Here is a 27,077-nt window from a genome sequence, read left to right as displayed (position 1 = left end):
GCACAGTATGAGACCCTGTTTGTAGAGAATAACAATCCATACAGGAACAATATCATACAATGGTGGTGGTACATAGATGACGTCTGGCTCCTGTGGCAGGGGAGCCAGACCGAACTCTTGGCGTTCCATGACTGGATCAACAATAGACATAGTGATATCAAATTCTCTATAGAGACAAGCACTAGGAGAATGACATTCTTGGACGTTGAGGTTACCTGCGAGGATGGTAAATTAAAAACATCCTTATATAAGAAACCGACTGATAAGAACACCATTCTCCATCACAAAAGCTACCGCCCCAGAAGTCTGAAGGCTAATTTGCCGTAGGGGCAAATGTTACGTATCCGGAGAAATTGCTCCGAGATAGGGGACTATGACCATCATGCCCAGGCATTCTGCAATGAAATGCTCCATAGAGGATACCCACGGAAGCTTTTGAAGAATTATTACAAAAGGGCGAGATTTACCCCTCGGGAAACCTTATTACAAATCAAGGAGAAGAAGGAATTGGACCGAATAGTATGTGTCACCACTTTTGGCCCTGACACGCATAAGCTTAGACAAGCGGTTCTTAAAAACTGGCACCTGTTAGAAGACCTTGAATGCCCTTTCCCGCGCCCCATTTTCGCATACAAAAAGAATCAGAGTTTGGGACAACAAATTGTGAGAGCAGACCTCCCGAAGTCCCAACCGAAACATGATCTTCTTGCGTTATGGGATATGAAACCAATAGAAGGGCACCATAGGTGCGGAAATTGTGTTTCATGTGGCAGCACTATTGAAGGTACTGAGTTCCAACACCAAGGAGTGAAGTGGAAACACCTTGGTTTCTCGAACTGTAAAACCAAAAACGTAATTTACGTTATCATCTGCCCGTGTTCCAAGATCTATATAGGCAAAACAAATCAGCAGGTTAATCTCCGAATTGGAAAACACAGGTCGCGGATTAAAAAGAAAATACTTACAGCCCCGATGGTTGAACATTTCATTGAAATGTCCTATAATGAGAATGACTTTAGGTGGTCTGTTCTTCATACAATGAGTCACATACAGAGCCAAGCTGACATTGATAAGCTGCTACTTGAGAAGGAAGCATATCTTATTTTGAAATTTAATTGTATAATGGCTGGCTTGAATAACATGTCAGAATTGTCAAGAATACGAGACTTCGCGCCATACTGTAGGGTTGTCACTGTCAAGACGGCAGTTTGCCGCCAGCAACTATGTAACACTATTCTCCTGATTGTGCGAATTAAATATCTAATTGTCTTATTGGTTTTTTTTTAATGAAACATTCCTGCATCCCCCATTCTAAACGCGGGGGCTGATTGACCAACAACGAAATGTCATCCACATATACCTTTAAATCCTAATAGACTCTAAATCCCAGAATGCATTATTCTCAATAGCGGCCCCTTTTAACTTTAGTAAAATGGCTGCGGTTCCCACAAACGAGCAGTAAGCGATTGAGAAGCGCTGAGTGTATGCAGTAGAAGCAACCCGTTGATACAGGTAATGCCACACAAACGGCTGCGCAGGCCGCGTTTGTTTATAACTTAACCCCGACAACCGCGAGGTGATTTACAATGCGTTCCTCTTTTTAGAGAACGACGTACTTGTTGTCAAAATCGGAAGACGCGAATACCAAAAGGAAAGCGATTCTGATATATCTACAGCCCCGGCTGGGGCGGTAGACTGGGGGCGAGAGGCGGCGCCTCGCTTTGCAAGAATACAGGTATAAGAGCTTTCGTATTCTGGTTCCGTTAGATGCACTGCGTTTTGTTAAAACTCCTAAATAATTATGCACTCACACGTGTATTGCTTAAACAGGTAGACGCGGCATCTATTATTGAGAAGACGAAGTATCTTTATGGTGGTGTACATTACAGGTACGAGAAGAAAATTATACATATAAGCACCCTATTTTCCATCCAAGCATACCGGGTTGCTATAAGCAGGTTATGTGTTGTTTAAACAGGACTAAAGACAAGAATAAGATAATCCTCCGCCCCCCCCCCCCCCCCTTTGCATTGCAAGATCGCTCAGATTAAAGGTATGAATTCCTTCATTTTAACAAGAAGTTTTGGTAATGCCCTACGATTACGTATTGTAAATATGGACAATCTTTTGTTCATTCCCTAGATTGTTTTTGTGTACAAGTGTTCCCAGTTGAGATCTGAAAAATTGATTGTTTCCACGAATAGAAGTCACTAAAGGTCAACTTCATAGGAACATACAGGTACATTCATTTCTTATCCAAACGGTGGTATCTCAGAAAAGAGGCAAACTGGTTGTATTAAAACTTTGTTTTTCTACATCCTACCAGAAAAATAACAGAGCCCTGATGATGGTTTGGACATTTATGGCCCGAACTTGAAACGCGTCGGCAAATCTAGCAAGAGCTAACTACTACATCTAGTGTGTTTTAGAATAAAATTGATACATGCTTTCTTGTTCTTGTAATGAATTGGCTCTCTTCATGTAAATAATTTTGACTGTAAAACGGTTTAATATATTGCAAAATTGTTGCACTGCAATGTGTATTGTTTGTTGGATGTAATTGTGATGTTTTTCTTTTGGATATTTTTGGAAAGTGTTTCGTGTTAATTGTTGCTTGAGTAACATTGTCAGTAATTTTTTGTATTGTGTATTCTCTTTCTGCCATTTAAATTTTTTTTTGTATAAATAAAATGACTAAAAGATATAAATAAATATACCGGACCAGATTTAATGAAATTGTTTATTTGGTCCTCAATCAAAAGTTCACTGAGAAGGGGGCAATTTTTTGTATGTTAGGTGTCCTCCTCACTGGCATGCACTCTGTGCACAACAGGTAACTGCACTGGCCTCTCACAATGAAAGCAATATCTGTCTAAAGCACCTGCCAGCCCCCGCACCCTCTAACCTGTAATAGCGTTCCAGTGGGCCCCTCCCCCACTGCAGGGTGGTTTTACATTACACACCCGCAGCAGGCACCTCCGAGTCTCAATTACCGTGTTTATCGGGTGTGAGTCTCACGCCACTGAGTGAAGCTTGACTCCCGACCAAAACCAGTGCGCCCTACGACCAGCGAGTCGTCATGTGCGGGTTAAAAGATTACCCTGAGGTGTCACCAGGACTGAATCTAAACGTCCCCTCACATGCACCGCACATGCTCTGTGGCATATCTGCCAGCCTGCATCCTCTCAGGGGAGAGTAGGCCTTCGCTGCCTCCCACTCCCACACCAGCCTTCCCTTCTGCCCTGCCTCCCCCTCACTTCCGCTGCCCCTTATGGGTTTATGGCAGGTTTCACGGTGCGAGCTGCGCGTGCTCTCGCTCGCGGGAAGAGCTGGGGGGGAAGAGGGGTGCCGTCGCCCTCTCTCTCATTGCCCTCCCTTCCCTGCACCCCTCCTCCTTCATGCATTACTTGCAGGTTTGTCCCATGACAAGGCTTGAGGGGCGACAGGGCCTTATTATACCTTCATCATTGCCTCATCTCTCATCCGCCTCGTCATAACACACTCTGCTCTCCTCTTCTTCGGCCGTCCAACACTCCACGCAGCTCCTCATACATAACTTTCATAACTGTGTGGGGTCATATTACTTACTTAATATATTCGTCGAAGAATCGACGATCGGATTCTTCAGTCGGCGACGGCGACTCGACGATGGATTCTCTCTCTCAGACTGAGGCCACTAGAAATGCGCACGTCCCCGAATGGCCAATCACTGAATGGCTTCACATGCTGAAGTCACAGTGATTGGCCAGCATTGATATTAGTGCTGAGCGGCCTGAGCCAGTGTGCCACCACCACCCACTCGCGGCATCCAATAATGGATTGCCTGTCCTTGGCGTGGTTGACCAGCCAATCCTGGCGCTGCATAAGCGCCAGGATTGGCTAGGTGGGCACAGAGACTACCCGCCCTGGCGCCTTCCAAACGACGGGGCCCGGCTAAAGCCGCACCCCCTGGCCCCTTCGGTCTGTCTCAGCGTCTATTGACGCTGACGCGCATGCTCGGACAAGTTTCTGCTCTGAATTCCTCATGCGCAGTCACTCGACTCGCAGAAACTGACATATGAATATGATACAGTGTTTAAATGCAGCAGACCAGCCAGCCCCACCCCCGCGCACTCCCTATTCCATTGGGGGTTTGTCTCGGAACCCCCGATTGAAGCGCTTTATATTTATTTGAGCTTGTTCGTTGTTGTCAGTGACAGCATGTGCGTCCACCAGGCTTAGTGGGGCTAAGCCCCTACGCCCCAATGGACGCACCGCGGCTGTTTATGCCTCTAAATTGCTTCTAAGTGGAACAATTTCAACAAAAGAGGTTTTAGCGGGTTACAACTTGAGAAAGTATATAGCCTTAGAAAAGATGTGGTGCCTAGCAGCTTTAAATTATAAAAATCACTGGTCGGTTCTATTTAATGTGAAGATGTGCATTTGAAAGGGGCTTTAGAAAACAAGAACCATTATATTTGTGAATATGGGAACCAGGAATGCTTTCATGATTAACAGATGCTTGAAGCACAAAACAGAATCCTATTCCATCTGAGGATTGTTATGGGAAATACCAAAGTAATGCAGCTCTTGAGGTGTTCAAGAGGATTATTTACAGAGGGCACCAAATCTACAAATCCATCCAAGTTCCGTCTTAGCGAGCAATATCCTAATTGTAGGTCCCAGTCACATATTCAGACATACTTTTAAACTTTTCATCAAAACTATCTCCGCTACTACATATTACCTACACACATCATCAATAAATGCCATGCCTGAAACAACGTAGGAAGGATATGTTTATGATAGGGATCAGATTATTTTAAAGCATCACTTTTGAAAATATTTATTTCTAAAGCTAAGGCTTTATTAAAATGTATATATTTTTTTAGTTGAATACCTGGACATGTATTGTTGTTCTAGTGAAGTTTTCAGTACTACTGCTAATGTTACCTGTGCCTCTTCTTCTGTAGAAAAGAGTTTTGCCCTAGGCTTATTGCCAAACAGAGAGTAAGGGCACCCATTTATGATATTTGTGAGGTAACGTGCTCCTAGTTGTGTGGCCTGCACAAGTAATGGGTCCATATTCCCCTCCAAGGAGAACCAAACAACCTCATTATAGCGCTTGACTCTCTCAGAGTTGCGAAGCAGAGCAGTACAAAGCCTATTCAAGGGAGGTGGTGTGGGCTAGTAATCAACATTCGCTGGCACCCAGTAATAACACTCCATAAATAATTATCCAGCCTGTGCTTTTTCTTTCGAAAAGTAAAAGTACATTTATTACACACAACAACTTAATACTATGAAATAATTTACACACAAACATAGGGTGATGAAAATACCTTGGGCAACAATATATCTGACCACAAAATTCACAATACACCCCCTTTGTGTGCAATACAGCACATAACCCTATATGATGGTGTCAGTTTACCTTTGGTCAATTTTGTCCCATTTCAAGATTGGAATCACATGCTATGGTAATACCTTATTCAATCACTGACTTCAGTAATCCTAATCCCTCTGCACTTATTAAGAATAGACTAGCATTGCAATCATGTGCCCGCATTATCAGTAATAAGGCATGACATCCCTGCATTATCAGTAATAAAGCATGACATCCCTTTCCACACTTATGCGTAATCATGCAATAAGGCATTAATATCATAAATAATAAAACGTTGCAGCCTCTTAGGATAGAAATTACTGACAGCATTGACAACCCTTTCAACATAAGGCATTGCTTAAATAAAGCATTTTGCAATACGCCATGTCTCTGTGTCTTTCATGACAACCTTTAAGCCACAGAATTTGAATTTCATTTTATCAATGTGATTTTGGCCCCCATTAAAGAACTAGATGCTTTTCACACATACAATTAAAAACAAAACATAAAAACGTAAAAAAGAGTTTAAAAAAACAAGCTAAAATGCTGTATACCAAATATATATGACCAGAGAAGATCAAAGACGTACAACAACAGCACTGAGCTCACAGCCGAGGCGACTCGCAAAATAAAAACGGGATAGCAAGCATTAACACTGAAAATGCTCTTGTTAAGCGATCTGAAGGTTTGCACAAATGTCCCAGTTAAGTCTCCGATATAGGCCTGTTGCCCATGTCACATATCCTGCAAGGTCGCCTAACAAAAATAATATTTGGTCCGCCTTTTTTCCAGGTTGTTCTTTGAGTAGAACCATAGCTATTGCATTGGACCTAGTCTTGCCATAATGGATGCAAACCAAAGTCCTCTTCTTCATCACAAAGGTATTTGATTTGCCTTTAGCCTCCGGGTTGATTGCTAATTATTCCAACTAGACATCTGAAAGCCACCATTGCCTCCAATTTCTCATGGTTTATAGAGAATTGTGGAGAAGTGTGGCTCAATGGTTAGAGTGGCAGACCCTGATGCAGTGGTCTGGCCCGGACCAGGGTTCAATTCCTGCCTCGGCGGGTCTTGGGCACAATTTCCCCGGACCTGATAATTCTCGCCTCAGTGCCTATTCTAATCATGGGTCCCACTCTGCAACTCTGGGAAATTAGCTTGCTTAATCTACACAATGGCCCCAAGAGCGCTAGGATGCCTGGCTTCACCTTGGGGGTGCCCAGGAGTGAGCACTTCACAGGGAAAGTTCAGGAACGGTTTCACAGCGGTATGTGTACAGCACCTTGAGACCCCTTTGGGGGTGATTTGTGCGCTATATAAGCATTACATTTACATTTTATAGAGAATGAGAACTTCTTTGTACGATTGCTGCTGAAAATCATTATCGTGGATTTACTGGTGTTAAGTACCAAATCATTTGTCTTAAGATGGGTTTCCCTCGCTAGGAGCTGGCCTGCAGAGCTTTAGGAGTTTTTGAGATGAGAATAGAGTCATCAGCATAGAGGAGAGCTGGAATCTTAAAGCTGTTTATTGATGGAACATCTGCTGCCGCTTTCATGACTTCTTTGTAGATATCAATAATGTAGAGAAAGAACAAAAGTGGCTCTGCTTGACCCTCCATTGGCATATAATTTCCTTTTAACTTGCCCCTTTTGACTAAGTCTCACCAGAGTATATGTGCCAGAATATAACATTGTAATTAGTGACAAAAGCCACTTAATTTTTCCCAGAGGCAAATATTTGAAACCAGATTTAAGTCAGATGAAAAGTCTAAAAATGCCACATACAGGGGCATTTTCATCTCTGTGCTGGTTTTATAAATCGAATGCAGGAAAGTAAACATCTGGTCAGTCACTGACCCCTTTCCTAAAGCCACCTTGTATTGGTAAAAGGATACTCTCATTACTGACCCACTCGTCCAAGGCCATCAGCATCAAATTGGAAAAAGGTTTACAGTCTATGTAAATTAAACCTATTGGTCTGTAGGATTCTGTGTCATCTTTTTGGCCTTTCTCGTGTAGGGGAACAATAATGTTGTTTAGTCAGGAATAGGGACAGCACAACAATTACCCAGAAGACTTCTGCAAGTATATCCATCCACCATTCTATGTCAGTTAGATCGCCAAAGGAATTATATTTGGGCCCGGGTCTTCCCTCTATGAAGGCTTTTCATGTGTAAACATTTCCAGCTGGATGGTACTTGGCAAACTACAGCGGACTCTGTTGAAGGCACTAAGGGAGAATAATTCCTGACCCAAGTCAGTCGTAGCTGTGCTGAAATGTGTCACCCATGCTGCTTCATTGATATTAGCTTCCAGATAGTTTCACCACACTCCAAGGCCGTCCCCTATCATCCTCCAAAAGGCCTTTGTGTAATTTGCTACAACAAATCTTTCAAGCTCCAACCACTGTCTTTTTGCAAAATCTGCCTTCTTTTTCGTAATTAGCAACTGATATCTAAGTCTGGTCGCCCTTAAAACATGTCTGGAGGATTCACTTTGAAGCATGCTTTGTAATTCCAATTTCATGGTCTTACATTCTTCGTCAAACCATCCCTGTTTTCCACAATTTTTTTGAAAGTGTAGGATTTTTGAAGGTGCAATATCTTGAAACGATTGGGGTAAATGATTTCAGTAAAAGATCCTAGAGGGATAATGAGTTTTCCCCATTTGCTCCATTCACTAGCAGGATCTGAAGGTCCCCTGTTAAAGGATCCTGTTTCTAATCATTAATTTTGGATTCAAGGTTGGTGGTCCACTTTATTCTGACCTATTCCCCAAACTCCCAGTTGTGGTTTGAATTCTGTATTTCTCTTGGCTCGGCACCCGCCTGGTTAATTACCTCTATTGACTGTGGGTTTTGGTCACTTTCTAGTCTTCATTTCAATTTCACGTTTTCAAACCTATGCCAATCAGTGATTTTGTTATAATCAATTCCAGATTGTGCTCTGCGAGCATTGTAGGTAGGTATAATAGATGTGGTGGGTCTTCATTTTCATAGAAGTTGCGAGCTGAGATGAGGCTTTCGGCCGAGCAGAAGCAGGCCAAACGTTTCCCTTTGTCATTTGTTTTTTGGAAACCATGTTGAATTGACAGGATACTGCATGCTGATTTCAGTTCAGCTGTTGCCTCATCGTCATTCTCCCATGTTGCATTTCAAATCACCTCAGACTAGTGGTACAGCTTTCAGCTCGCAGGGGAAACCGAATGCCTCCTTAATGCCCTTCAGGAGGCCGTTAAAACCTAATGTCTTCTTCTGTTGGGTGTAGATATTTATTACTCTCAGGATTGAATTGTCTAGGAGTTGAATATCAACATTTTGTAGGTCCTTATGGGAATTGTCCCAGGCTTTGATTAAAACATATATCTATTCTACATGAGCGCAGGTCACTGATATTTTTTGTTTTTCTCCAACACTTTTGCCTGCTTTGTGTGGCTGGCATATCCACGAATGTACTATGCTGTTGGAGGCCAAGATTTCTTGAAGTATATTCACATAATGAGACATTAGATAGTTTAGAAGGTTACGGTCTCCCAATTTCCAGGAAATTTCTGCAATATTCTAGGAGATAATTGAACTATTTGGGAGCTGGTTGTGACACTTTTGGATGTGTATACTGTGGCTCTGGGATAATCAGTGCATATCTATGTTTTTAGCTAGACCATCTCTGGTGCAGGCCAAGTAAAGATTTTTCCGCAGAAATGTCACTGTCTTGTGCTGCCTTCTCGGTCACTATTGTTGTTATACATGTTTTCTGAAAGGTTTGATCTGTTGGGGCTCTCCTTATTCAGAGGTGGATGTACTTTTTAATTGTGTCCTTGTTGTTGCCTAATGAACAAGTTACTACTTGCGTAACCATATATCTGTAAGAGACATTAGTTAGTGATAGATTCCTTACTTTAGAATATCCCCAGGCGTCAGACTGGATCCAGAAAGTTTTTAGTCAGCAGTACCCCTGCGCGTCAGAAGGTGGCGTTGTGCTGCTCCGCGTCCATCGCCGGCGTTGTATGCGCCGAAATGACTTCACGGAGACCACTTAGGCGCCACCCATGCGCGCGGACGTCAGTTCTGTACACGACTTTCCGCGCCAGGAACGCAGAGCCATGCAAGAAATTGACCACTGGTGCCATGAAACTAGGGCCCTGAAAGGGCTGACCTTAACCCTAGAAATCAGTTCGCTGAATGGGGAGGATGGTTGGGGTGGTAAGGAATCTATCACTAACTAATGTCTCTTACAGATGTATTGTTACACAAATTGCAACTTGTGCATCTGAAAGAGACACGTTAGTGATAGATTCCTTACCTTAGAATAGATGCCCCAGCAATACCAACCCCGGTGGTGGGTCTGCGAACAAGAGTACACCAGAAAGTAATGGAGAACAGAACGGCCAAAGAAGCCATCTCTCCGGTCTGGACTGTCAAGGCAGTAATGCTTGGTAAACGTGGGCAGCGAGGCCCACGTTGCTCCCTGACAAATGTTCTGCAAGGGAGCGCCGCGTCCCAAGGCAGTAGTGGATGCCGTTGCCCTGGTAGAATGGGCATGCAGCCCCACAGGAGGCTCCTTCTTAGGCATGAGTAACATGCTTTGATGCACAGAACGACCCACCGAGAGACGGTCTGTTTGTGCACAGCCCGACCTTTTTTGGTGCCCACGTAGCCAACAAAGAGCTGGTCATCCACCCGGAACTGTTGCGTGCGCTTCAGATAGAACGAGGGCGCACGTTTTGGGTCCAGACGATGGAACCTCTCTTCCTCTTTTGAAAGATGCGGAGGCATAAAGAAAGTGGGCAAAGTGATGGTCTGCCCGAAGTGGAAGGGCGTGACAACCTTTGGCAGGAAAGAAGGACAGGTTCATCACACCACCTTGTCCGGATGAAGAGAAAGGAAAGCAGGTTTAGAAGAAAGAGCTTGGAGCCCAATCACTCTCCTGGCAGAGGTCATAGCTACCAGGAAAGCTGTCTTGAGAATGAGAAGACTTAATGGACAGTTATGAAGGGGCACATCAGAAAGGTCAAGACAAGATTTAAGTCCAACTGAGGCATTATGAAAGGCACGGGAGGAAATTAGTGTGTAATGCCTTTGAGGAAGCGATTAACAACCAGGGACTTAAAGAGAGAAGGCTGATCTGGAAGCCGTAGAAAGGCGGAGATGGCCGAAAGATAAACTTTGATAGTGCCCAGAGCAGAGCCCTGCTGGGATAAAGAGAGAAGGAGCAGAAGGACCTCGGAAAGAGGGGCAGAACGGGGACCCACAGCCTTTGCTGTGCACCATGCCATAAATTTGTTCCACCTGTATGCATATATCGTTTTAGTGGAGAGACTCCTGGCTGCCAGATTGACATCACAGACTTCGGGAGGAGGATCGAAAGCTGTCAACTGTCGCCGCTCAATCTCCACGCATTCAGGTGGAGGCTGAACAGGTTCGGGTGGAGGACCATCCCCTGCTGCTGCGACAGATCATCCCGAAGAGGCAGTCGAATCGGGGGATCGATCGCCATGCTGAGTAGCTCGGGATACCAGTATCTTCGTACCCAATCCGGAGCCACAAGGATAACTTGGGCCCGGTCGCGCTGAATCTTCTTCAGCACTCTGGGCAGAAGTGGTATAGGCGGAAAGGCGTACAACAGACCGCATCTCCACTCGCGACGAAAAGCGTCGCCGAGCGAGTGCAGCCTTGGAAATTCCAATGCGCAGAACTGATGACATTCCGCGTTCTCTTTGGTAGCGAATAGATCTAACCAAGGCTCTCTCCATTGCAGAAAGAGATCTTGCAGGACGTCCGAGTTCAGATGCCATTCGTGATCCATCATGCACTGGCGGCTGAGCTCGTCTGCCCTGGCGTTCAGAGAACCTGCCAGGTGTTGAACCACCAAGGTAATGCCTTGATGATCTAGCCGTGTCCAGAGGCGCAGAGCCTCCTGACATAGGGTCCACAACCCCACCCGCCCTGTTTGTTGCAACACCACATGGTGGTGGTGTTGTCCGTGAACACATGCACTACACTTCCCCGGACAGAGGGAAGGAATGCTTTCAGAGCAAGTTGGATAGCCCGAAGCTCCAAAAAGGCTGATATGGAGCCGGGACTCCGCCGGAGACCAGAGGCATCTGATGTCCGCCTCTCCCAAGTGGCCGCCCCATCCCAGGAGGGACGCATCCGTCACTACTGTATGCTCCGGTTGGGGAAATGTGAGGGATTTGCCATTGACCCAATCATGATTTGTGAGCCAACACTTCAATTGTTGTGCAGTGCCCTCCGAGATCTGGACATGATCGGATAGGTTGCCCTGATGCTGTGCCCACTGGAACTTCAGGTTCCACTGCAGAGCCTGCATATGCCATCTGGCATGTTGCACTAGCAGGATGCCATCAGGCCTAGGAGCCGGTGGGTCATCCTGACCAAAACCAGAGATCGAGGGTGAAAGATTTGAATCATAGCCTGAATATCCCGAACTCCCTGCTCGGGAGGATAAACCTGAAACCGCGTTGAATCCAGAACCGCTCCGTTGAATGGGAGCTTCTGAGAGGGACTCAGGGGTGACTTTGGGACGTTGATGGAGAACCCCAGCAAATGCAGGAGGTCGGATGTAGTCTGGAGGTGGGAAACAACTGTCTGGGGCGAGCCCGCCTTCAACAGCCAGTCGTCGAGATAGGGGAAGATTGAAACCCCTGATCTGCGCAGAAGAGCTGCGACCACCGCCATCACTTTCGTGAACACCCGAAGGGCACTGGTAAGGCTGAAGGGGAGCACAGCAAACTGAAAATGCTCTTGGCCTACAGTGAACCGCAGGTAACGCTGTTGGGCCGGCAGGACGAGGATATGAAAATATGCGTCCTGAGAGTCCAACGCTACCATCCAGTATCCAGGATCGAGGGCAGCCAAGACCTGAGCTAGAGTCAACATCTCAAACTTCTCCTTCTGGAGGAAGCGATTGACATTCCTGAGGTCCGAGATGGGGCGCAGGCCCCCTTTCTCCTTTTTGGGGACCAGAAAGTAGTGGGAATAACAACCACGTACTACTTCTGGCTCAGAAACGCGCTCGATGGCCCCCTTGGCCAAGAGGCCCTTGACTTCCTGTGGGAGAAGCGCAAAGTGATCCCCCGACATGCGGTGGAACTGAGGAGGCATGGCTGGGGGGCTGACTCAAAGGAGAGGGAGTAGCACCTTCGGATGATTTGCAGCACCCACCTGTCCGAGGTGACAGAACGCCAGTGGGGGAGGTGATGTTGAATCCTGATTTCCACTGGCGTGGGGTGCACCCCAAAGCTCGGACTAGGAAAGCTTTGAGATGGATGCTGCGGGGGCGGAGGTGGACTGACCCGCACGCTGGCCCCCAGTTTAGGAAAGTACTGCCCGAACCTCCTCCGGACACTGGGGCATCGTCTGCGCCACCGTGTCCCACACAGCGTGAGAGTAGCGGCCCAAGAGGCATGCGGTGTTCACCGACCGCAGCCCCAAGCTGGCAGAGGAAAACAATTTCTTCTTATCAGGCGGGCGGTAGGGAAAGCACTTTGGGAAGGGGAAGTTTGGATGACCAGGCTCTCCGGAGTTGGGTGGATCGTTAAAAATACAGGGTCACCCGGTGCCGGGCAATGACGCCTGGCCACGTTCTTATCCACTGGAACTCCAGTGGCTCGTCTAGACCAGGTGCCAATCAAAACATCCGTTAACACCTCATTGGACGGAAGCAGAGGCTTGATAGAGCTTGCCGCCCGTTAAAGAACTTCAGTGATGAGGTTGGTTTTGAGAGTGACAGTAGGCAGATCAAGGTCAAGGGCATCAGCTGCTCTACGGAGCACCACAGTGACAGCAGAAGAAGACAGAAAACCAGGCTCAGAGGAGAGGTCAAGGCCACCTGCATCCTCCAAGTCCTCCGCCCACTCCTGTTCAGACTCGCACTGCCATGCAAGAGGGTCCTCAGACCCGTCCCACTTCTCCACCGCCCGTGGCACAGGCTGCTGCGGCGGGGGAGTGACAGGGGAATACAAATGGTTCAACGACGCCGGGAATTAGGGTCCCAACCCGGAGAAAAATTGTCTGGAAACCCGGGCAAGGGTGGAGATAGGTTGAATGGGACCCATTGCGGCGCCGGGAACAGAGCCACAGGAGGCACCGGGGACGGCGGCGGAAGACCCTGCGGCGCCAGGGCCGGAGCTGCCGTTGGAGGACCTTGCGGCGGTGGGGCCAGAGCTGCTAATGGCAGCGGTAGCAGAGCCGGCGGCAAGGAAGGGCCCTCAGCTAGGACCGCTGGCCCGAAGGCATGCCGGCGGGAGCCTGAGGCCTGAAAAGGTAGTCCATGGCAGCAAGAAAGTCTTGCACCTGGGCCGGAGTCGCCGACGGACCCTGGATAAGGTGGGTAGGCAGCAGGACTTACAGGCTGCAATGGAGCCGCGGGGGAAGTACCCTTGGCCCCCTCGTCCGCGTCCGGAGACCGACGGGGGGGCGTCGGAGAGCGCAAACGTTTCTTCGACTTTTTCTTATAACATATCTTACCCGATTCAGAGTGTGAAGACTTCAACCCCGAGGAACAATGGTAATGGCTCCGTGGTCGGTCCCTCGAGCGACCCCTGGACCTCGAAGGGCGTGGAGACAACTGCTGGGCCTCCAGCAGCTTTCGGGACCGCTCCCACAAAGCCTTCGGAGCCATGGCCAGACAGTCAAGACAGACACCATGGGGGTCAGCCACCGGCATCCTACGGTGACAGGCCCGCAGGATTTAAACCCAGGCATCCCTACATGGCGCCAGGAGTCAAAGACTCAAAAGAAGTAGAGACAAAAGCCAAAAAAAAGTTCGTCAAAAAGTGACTAGGGTACCTGATCTGCGCTTGCTAGCGCGGAAAAAGAAAGAACTGACGTCAGCATCCATGGGTGGCGCCTAAGTAGTCTCCATGACGTAATCTCGACGCATACGACGCCAGCAACGGATGTGGAGCCGCACAACACCACCTTCCGATGCGCAGGGGTACTGCTGACGAAAAACTTCCCAGATCTAGTCTGACGCCTGGGGATATTCTAAGGTAAGGAATCTAGCACTAACGTGTCTCTTTCAGATTGGATTTTGTTTGGGATGGGAATACAATGGTTGGAGGGGACTGATTTAGCTGAAACAAGTGTCTGTTTGCCCAGAAATTCAAGTGGCCTTAGCACTATTCTGATGGCTGAGGATGGATGCGCAAGTGATGCCAATTTGGTCATGTATGCAATTAAATTATCTCTACCAGTACCTACCTATCGGGATGCTACTAGAATTACTTGCAGTGCTAGATTGGTGGTGCTTAACAATTTGTAAATCATTCCACTTAACCGTATTGTTCTCAAGCTTTTCAGACAGCCATTTTTAAGTCTTTTGTTTCTCAGTGCCTCTCTTTCTTCTTTTTCGGTCACTGCGAGTAAGTTACAGATGGCAAATTCCTGGGGTATTTTATCAGCTTTGACACCACCTGATATTCAGGCAGGAGAAGACTTGGTTGGTTGAGTATGAGGTACACAGGCCAATCTGTTTCCCCAACATCATCCCTTAGAAGTTAGCCTGATTTATCCAATATTTCCAGAGACCCTCAATCATGTGCATCACAAGGTACAACTCCGTCTTCTATCACTAGATTATCTTGTATGGAGATTCCTTTAATGTCAATTTTACCTGCCTCCTGAGGAAAAGACTGGTTAGGCTGAACGGGGAGTGGTATGTTTGCCTCAAATGTCTATTGATAGAGAATATGTCCAGGCACCATACATCCCATTATGTGTGTATATACAGAATTTACTCCTTTCCATCTGCTCAGTTTGTTTTAGCTCCTTAGGTTCCTTCCTCAGGTCAGTGAATTCACTAAGGAGTTTAGTTATTAATACTCGCAACTCAGCACACTGTCTCTTCCTTTTATCCTTCCTTGGGATGTAATCATTAAAAGGTTCTGAGTTCCACAAAACCTTTGCGGGTCTGGGCCAGATTGTGTGCCGTTTGTTACTGTGGCTCACACCTGTGTCATGATTGGGTCACCTAGGTTTAATACATTTCTGTAAGGAGAGTTCTCTCTTTCCCAACTCAAATGAATGCTCTTTTTTAGTCTTTCTCTCCTACCCAGGCTATCTGCCATTACTCTATTCAGTGCGGGGTTAGGATTCCCTGGTGTTTGAGCCCCTGTTGCAATGGCTAGGTAGGGGTCCTATATTTGATCCTTCGGAGAGCTTTAAGTGGTTGTCAAGAAAGATGTTGGTAAGATTTGTTTGATGGTAGACAGGAATTCTTTTTTAGAATGGGGTTTCAATTTGAAAAGCCTTCCCTGAGTCGAGATGTGTCTTAATAATAATAATAAAAAGTTTATAAAGCGCCTGGTGACGCCATCTCGGCGTGTCCCCGCGCTATGGAGATAAGATACGTACAGTGGTTGTGGTAAGCTCCTCCGCCCAGCAGTGTTTTAAAGATTATACAGGTGGGTTTGTAAGAGTTTTCTGAACTTGACCTCTGATTCTTCCAGTCTGAGGCCAACCGGGAGTCGATTCCAGTTGCTAGCCGCTACCAGTCTGAATGAGCGGCCTCCCAGTTTTGCTCTTTTTACACGGGGAATCCTCAGTAGGCCCGCTCCTACTGAGCGCAGTGCTCTGTTTGGCTCATGTGTCTGTACGAGGTCTTGGAGATAGGATGGAGCTTTATGCCATATAATCCTGTGGCATATTAAGAGTGCTTTATACATGACTCTCTTTCTGACCGGTAGCCAGTGTAGAGCCGCAAGAGCAGGTACAGTTGTTTGTGTGGCTCTCCTGCCAGGGTATATTCCTTGGCGGACATTTACAAAGTTCAGCTTTGTTGTGGCCACTGCGCAGTCTATTATCAGGTCCCTCCCACAAGCAGTGTCCATGAAGATACATTTCTTTTTGGGCGTCCCATGTACGACCCCGAGCTCTTCAAGCGAAAAATGTACAGGAGAGCAGGGAATATCACCAGAGTCACCCTTTCTGCTCAGGGGTCCGCAGGACGAGCCGCAAGGTGAGCCGCTAAATAAGTCTATGCAATGGTGTGCCAATCACAGGGAAATCTAGGAAGAGAGGAGAGGAGGTGAAAGATTAAGCTACTTACAAAGACTTACTTGGCTCTGTTGTCCAGTAGGCATACAGGGCTTACAGAGCTATAGACTCGGTGGCTTGCAGGCCTAAGCAAAGCTTAAACTTGACTGGCCACGTCTCTACTGCTCAGCTCTGCTCAGCACTCAGTTTGAGCACCATGACCAGCATGCCCAGGTGATCATGAAGGAAGCAATGGCACTCTACGTCTAATGGGGGTATTCAAAGGTCAGGAACCCCAAGCTTACAAGGCGCACACTATATAGACTGAGTCAAAAACAAAATTCTAGTAATGAAAGGGACACCAATACCACAACCATTATCGTTGCATTATGCTCCCGGAGGACAACACTCAGACGGCAAGAGGAAGGCAACAACAAGGCTTACCTCGAGTTCCCAAAACACCTCTGGAAAAAATAATCAGCAACACAGCAAGCACCGAGCAGCAGCAGTGATAAGGGCAGGGCAAAGCCAGTGCCGCATCTGCTGTACTTGGCGCTGTAGAGGAGGTGTCCAAGCTACTCGCAGGGAACATTACATCCACCTGGGCAAAGCAGGGCACTGTGCGGAGCCGGGAGTCCGGTGGAGGTGAACCGAAAAAAACATCAGGAGAGCAGCAGGTGCAAGGCGTGCAAGCTGCCCCGCCAGCAGCGCTGACCGCTTCTGCCGGCCAAGCACCGCTGTCATGCCACATCACGCCTAGAGTGATGAGGCTCTCTTTGGCTCTATGAGTGCAGACCACATAGCTAGCTGCCATTAACTCAGGCCCACAAGTACATGAACCGGCCTGTGTTTGGGGTCCCCAGACCTCTTGAGCTCTGTGGAGGGGCCCCACACATGCATCCTTGCAGGCCTTATAATCTAAAAGTACTCCTTGCGGCAGGGCCATGGCGCACCCCAAGGGGTTTTAGCAGCCGTGCTGCAGAGCTCCCCGTGCTCCGTGATAGCACTGGGAGGTCAAAAGGTCAAATCCTTCTGCTGATTTCTCAGGCCCGTTGGACCACTTAACTCACTTTTGGGCTCATTTTCTCCTGGTGCGAGCCTAGGCATCTGGAACACTTTACTCATGCCTCCTAAACTCCAAAGTGGCAAACTTTGCAGGGATCTGGTTCCACTGGCTCCCTGCACCAGCCTTCCTGCTCTTTCTCCTCTTGTGCTTCTCTACTCCTTGGCACAGACGTCCAGTTCTTTCCCCATCTAGTCCTTAGGGGGCGTAAGGGGACCAGCTTCCTGGTCGTGGGAAAAGCCCCACTGGTCTCAGGTTCAACTGTAGTCAGAATCCTTATTAAAGATGGCACCAGGGGGTTCCTCTTTTCAGTTGTCCATGTCTGCCACCTCCAGTCCAGTGTCCAGCAGAAAACCACAACCAAGAGAGTTTTTCACCTTGGGCAAGACCTTTTAAGTGGTGGCGGAAGGTTCTAGAATTGAGGCACCTCTGTCCTATCCTGTGGTGGCCCATCACCTCTTCGCCCCATCCAAACACTCCTGTAGGACATGCTGGGAATTTCAAAATGGCATCTGTTAGAACCGGGACCCTGGCCGGCCAAGACTCGCGTCGAGGTCAGTCAGGGATCGCCATTTCTAAGTGTCAGGGCAAGGGAGTCACACACCAAGGCAACCCCCACTCGCCCTCTAGGTAACGTGGCGCGAGCAGTCAAGGCTAAACTTGGAGGCGATGTAAGTTAAGTATTTGCGCACGCACCCCAGCAACAACACCCAAGGCCCACCACAAAGAAACACTCCACACAAGGTTATGTAAAAATAGCCTTTGTATTATAATAAATATACATCAGATAAAACACACATCTTGTTACACTGTGCCAACAGGCACGGGCGGAATTTACAAGGGATATTTGTACAGGACAGGGCCACTTGGACCACTGTCAAGGGTATCAGCACTTTTAGAAGCAATTACTGTAGCACAAAATATAAAAGTAGAGCATACAACCAGTAATCACTGGTAACAGGACCTCACTAGTACCACCTGTACTAGGGAGAAAACAACCACCTACATGTCACAATACCTGGAGGGGTGTAAAAGCAAAACACATGATGCAATGCATGACATTCATTCAGAGGTGTAAAGGCACATGACGCATAAACAATACATTCAGAGGTGCAGAGAAAATACCATTGCGCCAAACTCACAAGTCACCACCTGTGACTGTCCCGGTGTCCCAATGTCAGGGCCTAAACGTGGCAGTTGCCCACAAAGTGCTGGGCAACTGGAGCAGGGAAAGTTAGGGCAACGTTGGAGCCTCTCTGGGCTCAAAGAACCACCACTGTGGCACTGGCGAACCTCTCTCAGGCTCTTAAACCACGAAGGGTGCTGCTGAGCCTCTCAGGGCTCCAGCAACAAAAGGTGCAGCCTCGCTGGGCTGTGGGGTCCCTCGCTCTGGGGACCCGGAGCAAAGACAAATGCCCTGCAAGAGCCTCGCAGGCTCACGAACGAAATGGCCCCTCAGAGCCTCTCTGGGCTCGTAGCAAATGCAGGCTGGAGCCTCTCTTCGGCTCGTCGAGCAAGGGTGCCGGCAATCGAGCCTCGCAAGGCTCGTCAACAGGAAATGCCCCCAGAGCCTCTCTCAGGCTCTAAACACGAGGGCGCGAGGTCGCGCTGCCGAGGGGGACAGGGGGGGGGGGGGGGGGCAGACACCGACAATGTGTCCCGGCGCCCCTCCCTCCAGAACGGCCACACTCACCGGCTGATCTCCAGCGGAGGCGGGTCTCTCCCGCTGGTCCCGGGGCTCTCCTCTCCACTCGGGGAGCCTCGGGGATCCGGCCGGCAGCTTCTCTCCTCCCGGCTCGGCTATAGAGGCGGGACTTCCGGTCGGCCTCTCCTGGGCCGCGCTAGGATTGGGCGGACCCCCAACCACTTCCGGGTCGCCGCGGGCAGCGCGGCGGCTCGCTTCTTAGGCAGGCAGGCGGGCTCCTATGATCCGAGGAGTGGGCTCCCTCGTGGATCAACAACAAAACGGACCTGGGCACAATAAACGCGGCAATGAGCGGGGTGGCACCCGCGCCGCCAACTCGCCACACGGGGCAGTCAGATGCCGGGTGGGCACCGGCTGTGCACACCCAGCGCTAGCAGCGCTAGTAACGAAGGGCAGGCGCTCCCAAGCGCCTCCAGGACCAAATACAGCGCTCACAGCGCTAGAGGCAAAATCCCGCGCTTTCAAGCGCTAGGCAGGCGATTTCAGCACTCCCAGCGCTGAAGGGCAGAGAGCAGCGCTCTCAGGCTGCAGGCAAAGAATCCTCAGTGCTCCCCAGCACTGGAGGACAGGACAAGGCTCCAGCAGGGGCTGGAGGCAGGCAGGGGGGCAAGGCTGGGCCAGAGCCAGCACACTGGGTCTCCAGGCAGGGAGACTCCCCAAGTGGCGGTCCTCCTGGCCCCAGCAGCAGCAAAAGCCCCCTCTGGCAGGATCCAAAAGCAGAACATTTTCAGTGGGGACACAGCCCCTTCTTATACCAACAAATCCTTTGTTTCAGGGTGCAGGGTGAGGGGAAAACCAGTCGCAGCTGGTTCTGGAGCACTCTTGATGGCCCAACCACCCATTCCTTTCACTGGGGAGGCTAGGGTCATTAGACACACCACAGGGGGGCGGAGCCAGCATTGTGTGGGGAAAACCCAGCCCATCCAGGACACAGGTACACTCCTCCCACACATCACTCATGCTAATCTCCCACTCACCACCGGGCAGACCCATCCAGACTTCCTGGAGCCTGGCATGCCAGCCAGCTCCAGCCAATCACGCTCCAGCACCCTCACTGCACACATATCTCAATGTCCAGAAGTAGCACTTCCCAACTAGACACACACATGCAGCAGACACCATCTCGCAGCATTCACTCTCACGAGTTGACACATACCAAACTCGAGCCTGTACTCCCCACGCATCAGGAACTACTAGGGACACACACATTCCCCATGCATTCCTATGGGAGGGCAGGCCAGCTATACTACACGCACGCACTTTCACTCTGGGACTCAGGGGAAAGTGCGCAGAGACCCAAAAATCACTGACACAGGGTCACAAATAAGGCAAAAAGTCTAGGGGTGAACCTGCCCTGCGGGCCAAGTCCAACACAACCCCCTTCCAGCCAAAACGCAGGGGAGAACAATCACCACCGTGATGGACTTCCCTGCTTGGGGCGATAGAACACGGACGCAGGCCCGCCACTGCTGGGACACTCTCCTGTTCTATGCCACGGTGAACCCCTAGGGTTCCTTCTAAAGCTACTGTAAGGACCAACTGGGCTACCCCACTGGTACTCCTCAGTTGTCCGTGGCCAGGACCAGGCCCTGGGCCACCCAGGTGCCACTGGTCCTTGCCAATTCGCAGAGCGGGGGGTAGTAACCCCTGGCACATAGTGTCCATTCTCCACTCTCCCTGTCTGCAAGACAGGACTAGACTGCCACTGGTTCACCAGCCCTTGGTCTACAACCTCAGGCGGACCAGGAGTCTCAGGAAAGGCTCTCCTCCCCTTACCTCTTCTTCCAGGGTTCCTCCTCCTCCTGCGAGGGGTACCCTTACAACGCCACTCCAACCCAGGGTTTAACCCCTCAGGTTGCGCCGGGGTCAGAGGTGGGCTTTCCCACCCTCTGCACCCCCTTCCAGAGGTCTGCCCTCTCCCAACTGGAGAAGTTCCTCTGGAAGAACCGGTCAGGACACTGGTTACAGTCGTCCTACCCTTCAGGTCAGGCCGAACCTGAACCTGGCCTCCCAACCTCCGGTCTAAAACCTTTGGTGGAATAATTGCCTTGCACTCCAGGACTTCTGGGGACTCACACGCAATCCCCCTGAGGCTGACACATGACCCATGTGTCGTGTGACTGTCTGCCTGGCGCAGATCTCCCGCCTCCTGTCCACCTGACAGTGCGCAAAGATCCCCCAGCACAGAAGTGGCGCCACCCGGGTCCACCCGAGAAGATCTAGCCCAACTGGCTAGTCTCTGGTCCACTGGTGCATCCACTGGGAAACTCATCCCCCAATCACTCCTCGCTTCGGACTTCTGTGCCCTCCCAACTGGAGCGACACTGCCGGACACTGGAACCCCTGGAGCTCTAGTTACAGACGCTCCAGGTTCCCTAGACACTAGGAGATCCTCCTCAAGTGTACTAACAGGACAGCCTAGGTCCCTAACCTGGTGTTCCCTCAAGAAACCACCCAAGTTCTGAGACAGGGCTTCGGGCCTCTGGGTGCTCTCAGCCACCCACTGACTCCTGCTCCACTGAGCCAGGCAGTCAGCCCTTCCACCCCTCTCACTATACTGGGACCTAGCTGGGCTGCACTGAGCCTCTTCCACCACGCTGGGCTGGAAGCTCCCTGTACCACTGCTGTTGGACTCACTCTCCAATGACTGTACAGAACCTCTGGCACTCTCCCAGCGCTCTGCTTCATCTGCAAGGCCCCAAGGACTAAAACACTTCAACTTCAGCAGGTGCTGACGCAACTCTGGGCAGACAACACTGAGCAACTGCTCTTTGAGGAACATATTTACCACACTGTCCACCTCATCATCCACCTCATCGTTCAAGTTAGCCTTCAGCCAGTCCCACATTGCATCTGAACAGTCATCCACAAAATACTTCCATTCCTGGTGAGGCGGTTTTCTAAGGTTCCTAAACCTCAACCTATTCTCCTCCTCTGGAGAAACAGGAACCATACCCTGGGAACTGGGAGTGGGACTGTCCATACCAATACTTAAAAAGCTGCCACCACTGGACTCCACCCTCCCTGGGGGATCCAGAAAATTATGACTGCGGTCAGGGGATAACCTACACTCTAGGGCTATCTTCTCCCTGGCCAAGGCCCTCTCAGCCTCTGCAATCCGCTCATTCACACCCAGCTGCGCCATCTTCCAGGCATGCTCTAACCTGAGCTTCTCTATGGCCAGTTGGTGCTCCCTCTCTTCTCTCCTATCCAACCACTCCTCTGGGGACAGGGAAAGGGATGGGGTGCCACATCTGACACTGGACCCAGCAAGGGGATCCCTATCTCTGAGGTCCTCACTATTTGCTGGCGTCCCCGTGCTATCATTCTCTTCCTCCTCTTCTGAATCTTCAGGGCTCCCCACAGACCCACCACCCTCATGGTGTGAGACCCGGGCCTTTTCCTCACTGCGCGCAAGATCCCACTGACCCTTTTGCCATAGGATCAGGCTGCTCCTAAGTTCAGACTGAGTATCTGACTCATCCACTCCTATGCCTCTCTCTCCACAGAACCTTACCAACTCTCCCATACTGTATCCAAACAGATCACAGAAATCAAAAGCAGGCTCCATTCTGGCGGACGTTCTAGAGAAGAGATTACACAGGGAACCTAGGGGTCTGAGCTTACACAGGAGTACACAATTCACAAAGGTTCAGCAAGTTCCCTCTCTCAGAGAACTCACACTCACTTGCCTAGTGCCACACACCATTCATTCACACACAACCCCCCCCTCGGACTGGTAAGGTAGTTTCTACCACCCCTGATTCCTCAACCTGACCACACGTGACACAGGTACCAAACTCTGGGCGCGGGGCAGGGGAACAAATGTACTGGACACAATTGCACAATGATACCTTTCAGGAGAAGAAACAATGGAATTCTACCAAAAACACAATAATCCCCAAAAATGTGGTCATCTAAAATGCAGAGCTTTGTAGTGGCCAGTTGCCACTGTGGTACAACGCAAACACAAATCCTTATCCTCTCGCTGCTGCCAATGTTAGAACCGGGACCCTGGCCGGCCAAGACTCGCGTCGAGGTCAGTCAGGGATCGCCATTTCTAAGTGTCAGGGCAAGGGAGTCACACACCAAGGCAACCCCCACTCGCCCTCTAGGTAACGTGGCGCGAGCAGTCAAGGCTAAACTTGGAGGCGATGTAAGTTAAGTATTTGCGCACGCACCCCAGCAACAACACCCAAGGCCCACCACAAAGAAACACTCCACACAAGGTTATGTAAAAATAGCCTTTGTATTATAATAAATATACATCAGATAAAACACACATCTTGTTACACTGTGCCAACAGGCACGGGCGGAATTTACAAGGGATATTTGTACAGGACAGGGCCACTTGGACCACTGTCAAGGGTATCAGCACTTTTAGAAGCAATTACTGTAGCACAAAATATAAAAGTAGAGCATACAACCAGTAATCACTGGTAACAGGACCTCACTAGTACCACCTGTACTAGGGAGAAAACAACCACCTACATGTCACAATACCTGGAGGGGTGTAAAAGCAAAACACATGATGCAATGCATGACATTCATTCAGAGGTGTAAAGGCACATGACGCATAAACAATACATTCAGAGGTGCAGAGAAAATACCATTGCGCCAAACTCACAAGTCATCACCTGTGACTGTCCCGGTGTCCCAATGTCAGGGCCTAAACGTGGCAGTTGCCCACAAAGTGCTGGGCAACTGGAGCAGGGAAAGTTAGGGCAACGTTGGAGCCTCTCTGGGCTCAAAGAACCACCACTGTGGCACTGGCGAACCTCTCTCAGGCTCTTAAACCACGAAGGGTGCTGCTGAGCCTCTCAGGGCTCCAGCAACAAAAGGTGCAGCCTCGCTGGGCTGTGGGGTCCCTCGCTCTGGGGACCCGGAGCAAAGACAAATGCCCTGCAAGAGCCTCGCAGGCTCACGAACGAAATGGCCCCTCAGAGCCTCTCTGGGCTCGTAGCAAATGCAGGTTGGAGCCTCTCTTCGGCTCGTCGAGCAAGGGTGCCGGCAATCGAGCCTCGCAAGGCTCGTCAACAGGAAATGCCCCCAGAGCCTCTCTCAGGCTCTAAACACGAGGGCGCGAGGTCGCGCTGCCGAGGGGGACAGGGGGGGGGGGGGGGGGGCGGACACCGACAATGTGTCCCGGCGCCCCTCCCTCCAGAACGGCCACACTCACCGGCTGATCTCCAGCGGAAGCGGGTCTCTCCCGCTGGTCCCGGGGCTCTCCTCTCCACTCGGGGAGCCTCGGGGATCCGGCCGGCAGCTTCTCTCCTCCCGGCTCGGCTATAGAGGCGGGACTTCCGGTCGGCCTCTCCTGGGCCGCGCTAGGATTGGGCGGACCCCCAACCACTTCCGGGTCGCCGCGGGCAGCGCGGCGGCTCGCTTCTTAGGCAGGCAGGCGGGCTCCTATGATCCGAGGAGTGGGCTCCCTCGTGGATCAACAACAAAACGGACCTGGGCACAATAAACGCGGCAATGAGCGGGGTGGCACCCGCGCCGCCAACTCGCCACACGGGGCAGTCAGATGCCGGGTGGGCACCGGCTGTGCACACCCAGCGCTAGCAGCGCTAGTAACGAAGGGCAGGCGCTCCCAAGCGCCTCCAGGACCAAATACAGCGCTCACAGCGCTAGAGGCAATATCCCGCGCTTTCAGGCGCTAGGCAGGCGATTTCAGCACTCCCAGCGCTGAAGGGCAGAGAGCAGCGCTCTCAGGCTGCAGGCAAAGAATCCTCAGTGCTCCCCAGCACTGGAGGACAGGACAAGGCTCCAGCAGGGGCTGGAGGCAGGCAGGGGGCAAGGCTGGGCCAGAGCCAGCACACTGGGTCTCCAGGCAGGGAGACTCCCCAAGTGGCGGTCCTCCTGGCCCCAGCAGCAGCAAAAGCCCCCTCTGGCAGGATCCAAAAGCAGAACATTTTCAGTGGGGACACAGCCCCTTCTTATACCAACAAATCCTTTGTTTCAGGGTGCAGGGTGAGGGGAAAACCAGTCGCAGCTGGTTCTGGAGCACTCTTGATGGCCCAACCACCCATTCCTTTCACTGGGGAGGCTAGGGTCATTAGACACACCACAGGGGGGCGGAGCCAGCATTGTGTGGGGAAAACCCAGCCCATCCAGGACACAGGTACACTCCTCCCACACATCACTCATGCTAATCTCCCACTCACCACTGGGCAGACCCATCCAGACTTCCTGGAGCCTGGCATGCCAGCCAGCTCCAGCCAATCACGCTCCAGCACCCTCACTGCACACATATCTCAATGTCCAGAAGTAGCACTTCCCAACTAGACACACACATGCCGCAGACACCATCTCGCAGCATTCACTCTCACGAGTTGACACATACCAAACTCGAGCCTGTACTCCCCACGCATCAGGAACTACTAGGGACACACACATTCCCCATGCATTCCTATGGGAGGGCAGGCCAGCTATACTACACGCACGCACTTTCACTCTGGGACTCAGGGGAAAGTGCGCAGACACCCAAAAATCACTGACACAGGGTCACAAATAAGGCAAAAAGTCTAGGGGTGAACCTGCCCTGCGGGCCAAGTCCAACAGCATCAATCAGAAGTCACTAGTCACATCTCACAGCCAGGGCCTTTCCCACCAAATCTCAGAAGGGGAGCCCCCTACTATGTTGATTCCAGAGGTCTGAGATCCCTCCTTTGTTCAGTGGGCTTGGGCTTCCCATCCCTGGTACAGTGTGACAGCTGAGTGATTGATGCAGATCTTTCACCTCTACCCCTTTCCTCCTCAGGAGCTGAGTGAAGCACTGCAATTAACTTGGCACAGCATTGTGATAAAAAGGCCTGGGCTCCGATCCTGCGCTTAGCCAGAGAATATGACAATCCTGGAAAATCCATAAGTTGTACAAATATTGTCTTGAAACACACAGATTTGGAATATAGGTTCCACCCCATTTCAATATGTCACTGGTTTCTGTAGGGCAAAGGAAAGCAAGGCTGAACCTTAAGGCAGTTTTTCCCAGAGGTGTATAATGGTATGTCACTACAGACAAGACCGTGAACCACACTGACTTTCTTTATCAGTGTACACTAACCTAAGGCCTACTCCAGATCAATATCCAATCCTGTAGAGTCCCTTCTGCTCCAGGCTACCTGTGCAAAAATAACCATGCTACACACAACAGGAGTCTCACATGCACAACCCTCACATGTGTAACCAACCATGTACCCCTTAAACTTGTTGCGTCCCAGTGGCTTTATCTTAAAAGGCAAACACCAGCGGTAAGCATGTGTAGTCCATTTACAGTGTGGATCAGTCACCAGTTGTGAGGCTGACCCACACCAAAAAATTAAAAAAAACAGGTGATCAAACAGCAAATATTCCAGGTGGATTTATGGGCAGAACCCATCGTCTCAAAATATTATTCTCACATTGTGCTGAAGTAGAACTGGCAGGAGATTTGGCATACCACTCTACAAGCTCATCAATTCCTCAAACTAATGCCAACTTTAAATCTCATTACCATAACATTTCTCACTACATTCAGCTCTGCGAAGCACCCTCTTCAACCACCTAACACCCCCATATTCAATTGTATATAACACATCTTCTAAACCTTTAAATATGAACCTCAGCTGTGCAAATCCAAAACATTTTACAATTAAACGGAATACAACACCTCCACCACCATTCAGACTAGTGAATATTCAGCTGTGCACAACTTGACCCCTCTTCTACCACTCAACTTCGTAACAACCCAGCACTTCCTTTTCTATTCAGCGAAGTACAACGCACCACAATCTCTACCATTCAGTTTCACACAGCATAAAATCTCCTACCATACAACTGTATATTGCACAAGCACCTCCCCTGCTAGTCACCTGTGTACAAAAAACACTTCACTTCCTAGTCAGCTGCGCAGACAATAGCATAGCTCCCATTATCCAGCTGTGTACCAAACCAGTACCCTCCTT

General features: G+C 49.9%; 1 protein-coding gene across 1 annotated transcript in view; it reads right to left on the bottom strand.

The window, feature by feature from the left end:
• FANCA (FA complementation group A) overlaps positions 1–27,077 on the bottom strand; it is an 850,506-nt gene that overhangs the window by 391,468 nt on the left and 431,961 nt on the right. The gene's annotated exons all lie outside the window — the stretch shown is intronic.

The sequence above is a fragment of the Lissotriton vulgaris genome, chromosome 12, assembly GCF_964263255.1.
Source record: "Lissotriton vulgaris chromosome 12, aLisVul1.2, whole genome shotgun sequence".
NCBI lineage: Eukaryota > Metazoa > Chordata > Amphibia > Caudata > Salamandridae > Lissotriton > Lissotriton vulgaris.
This window is presented reverse-complemented; position numbering and strand designations above follow the sequence as displayed.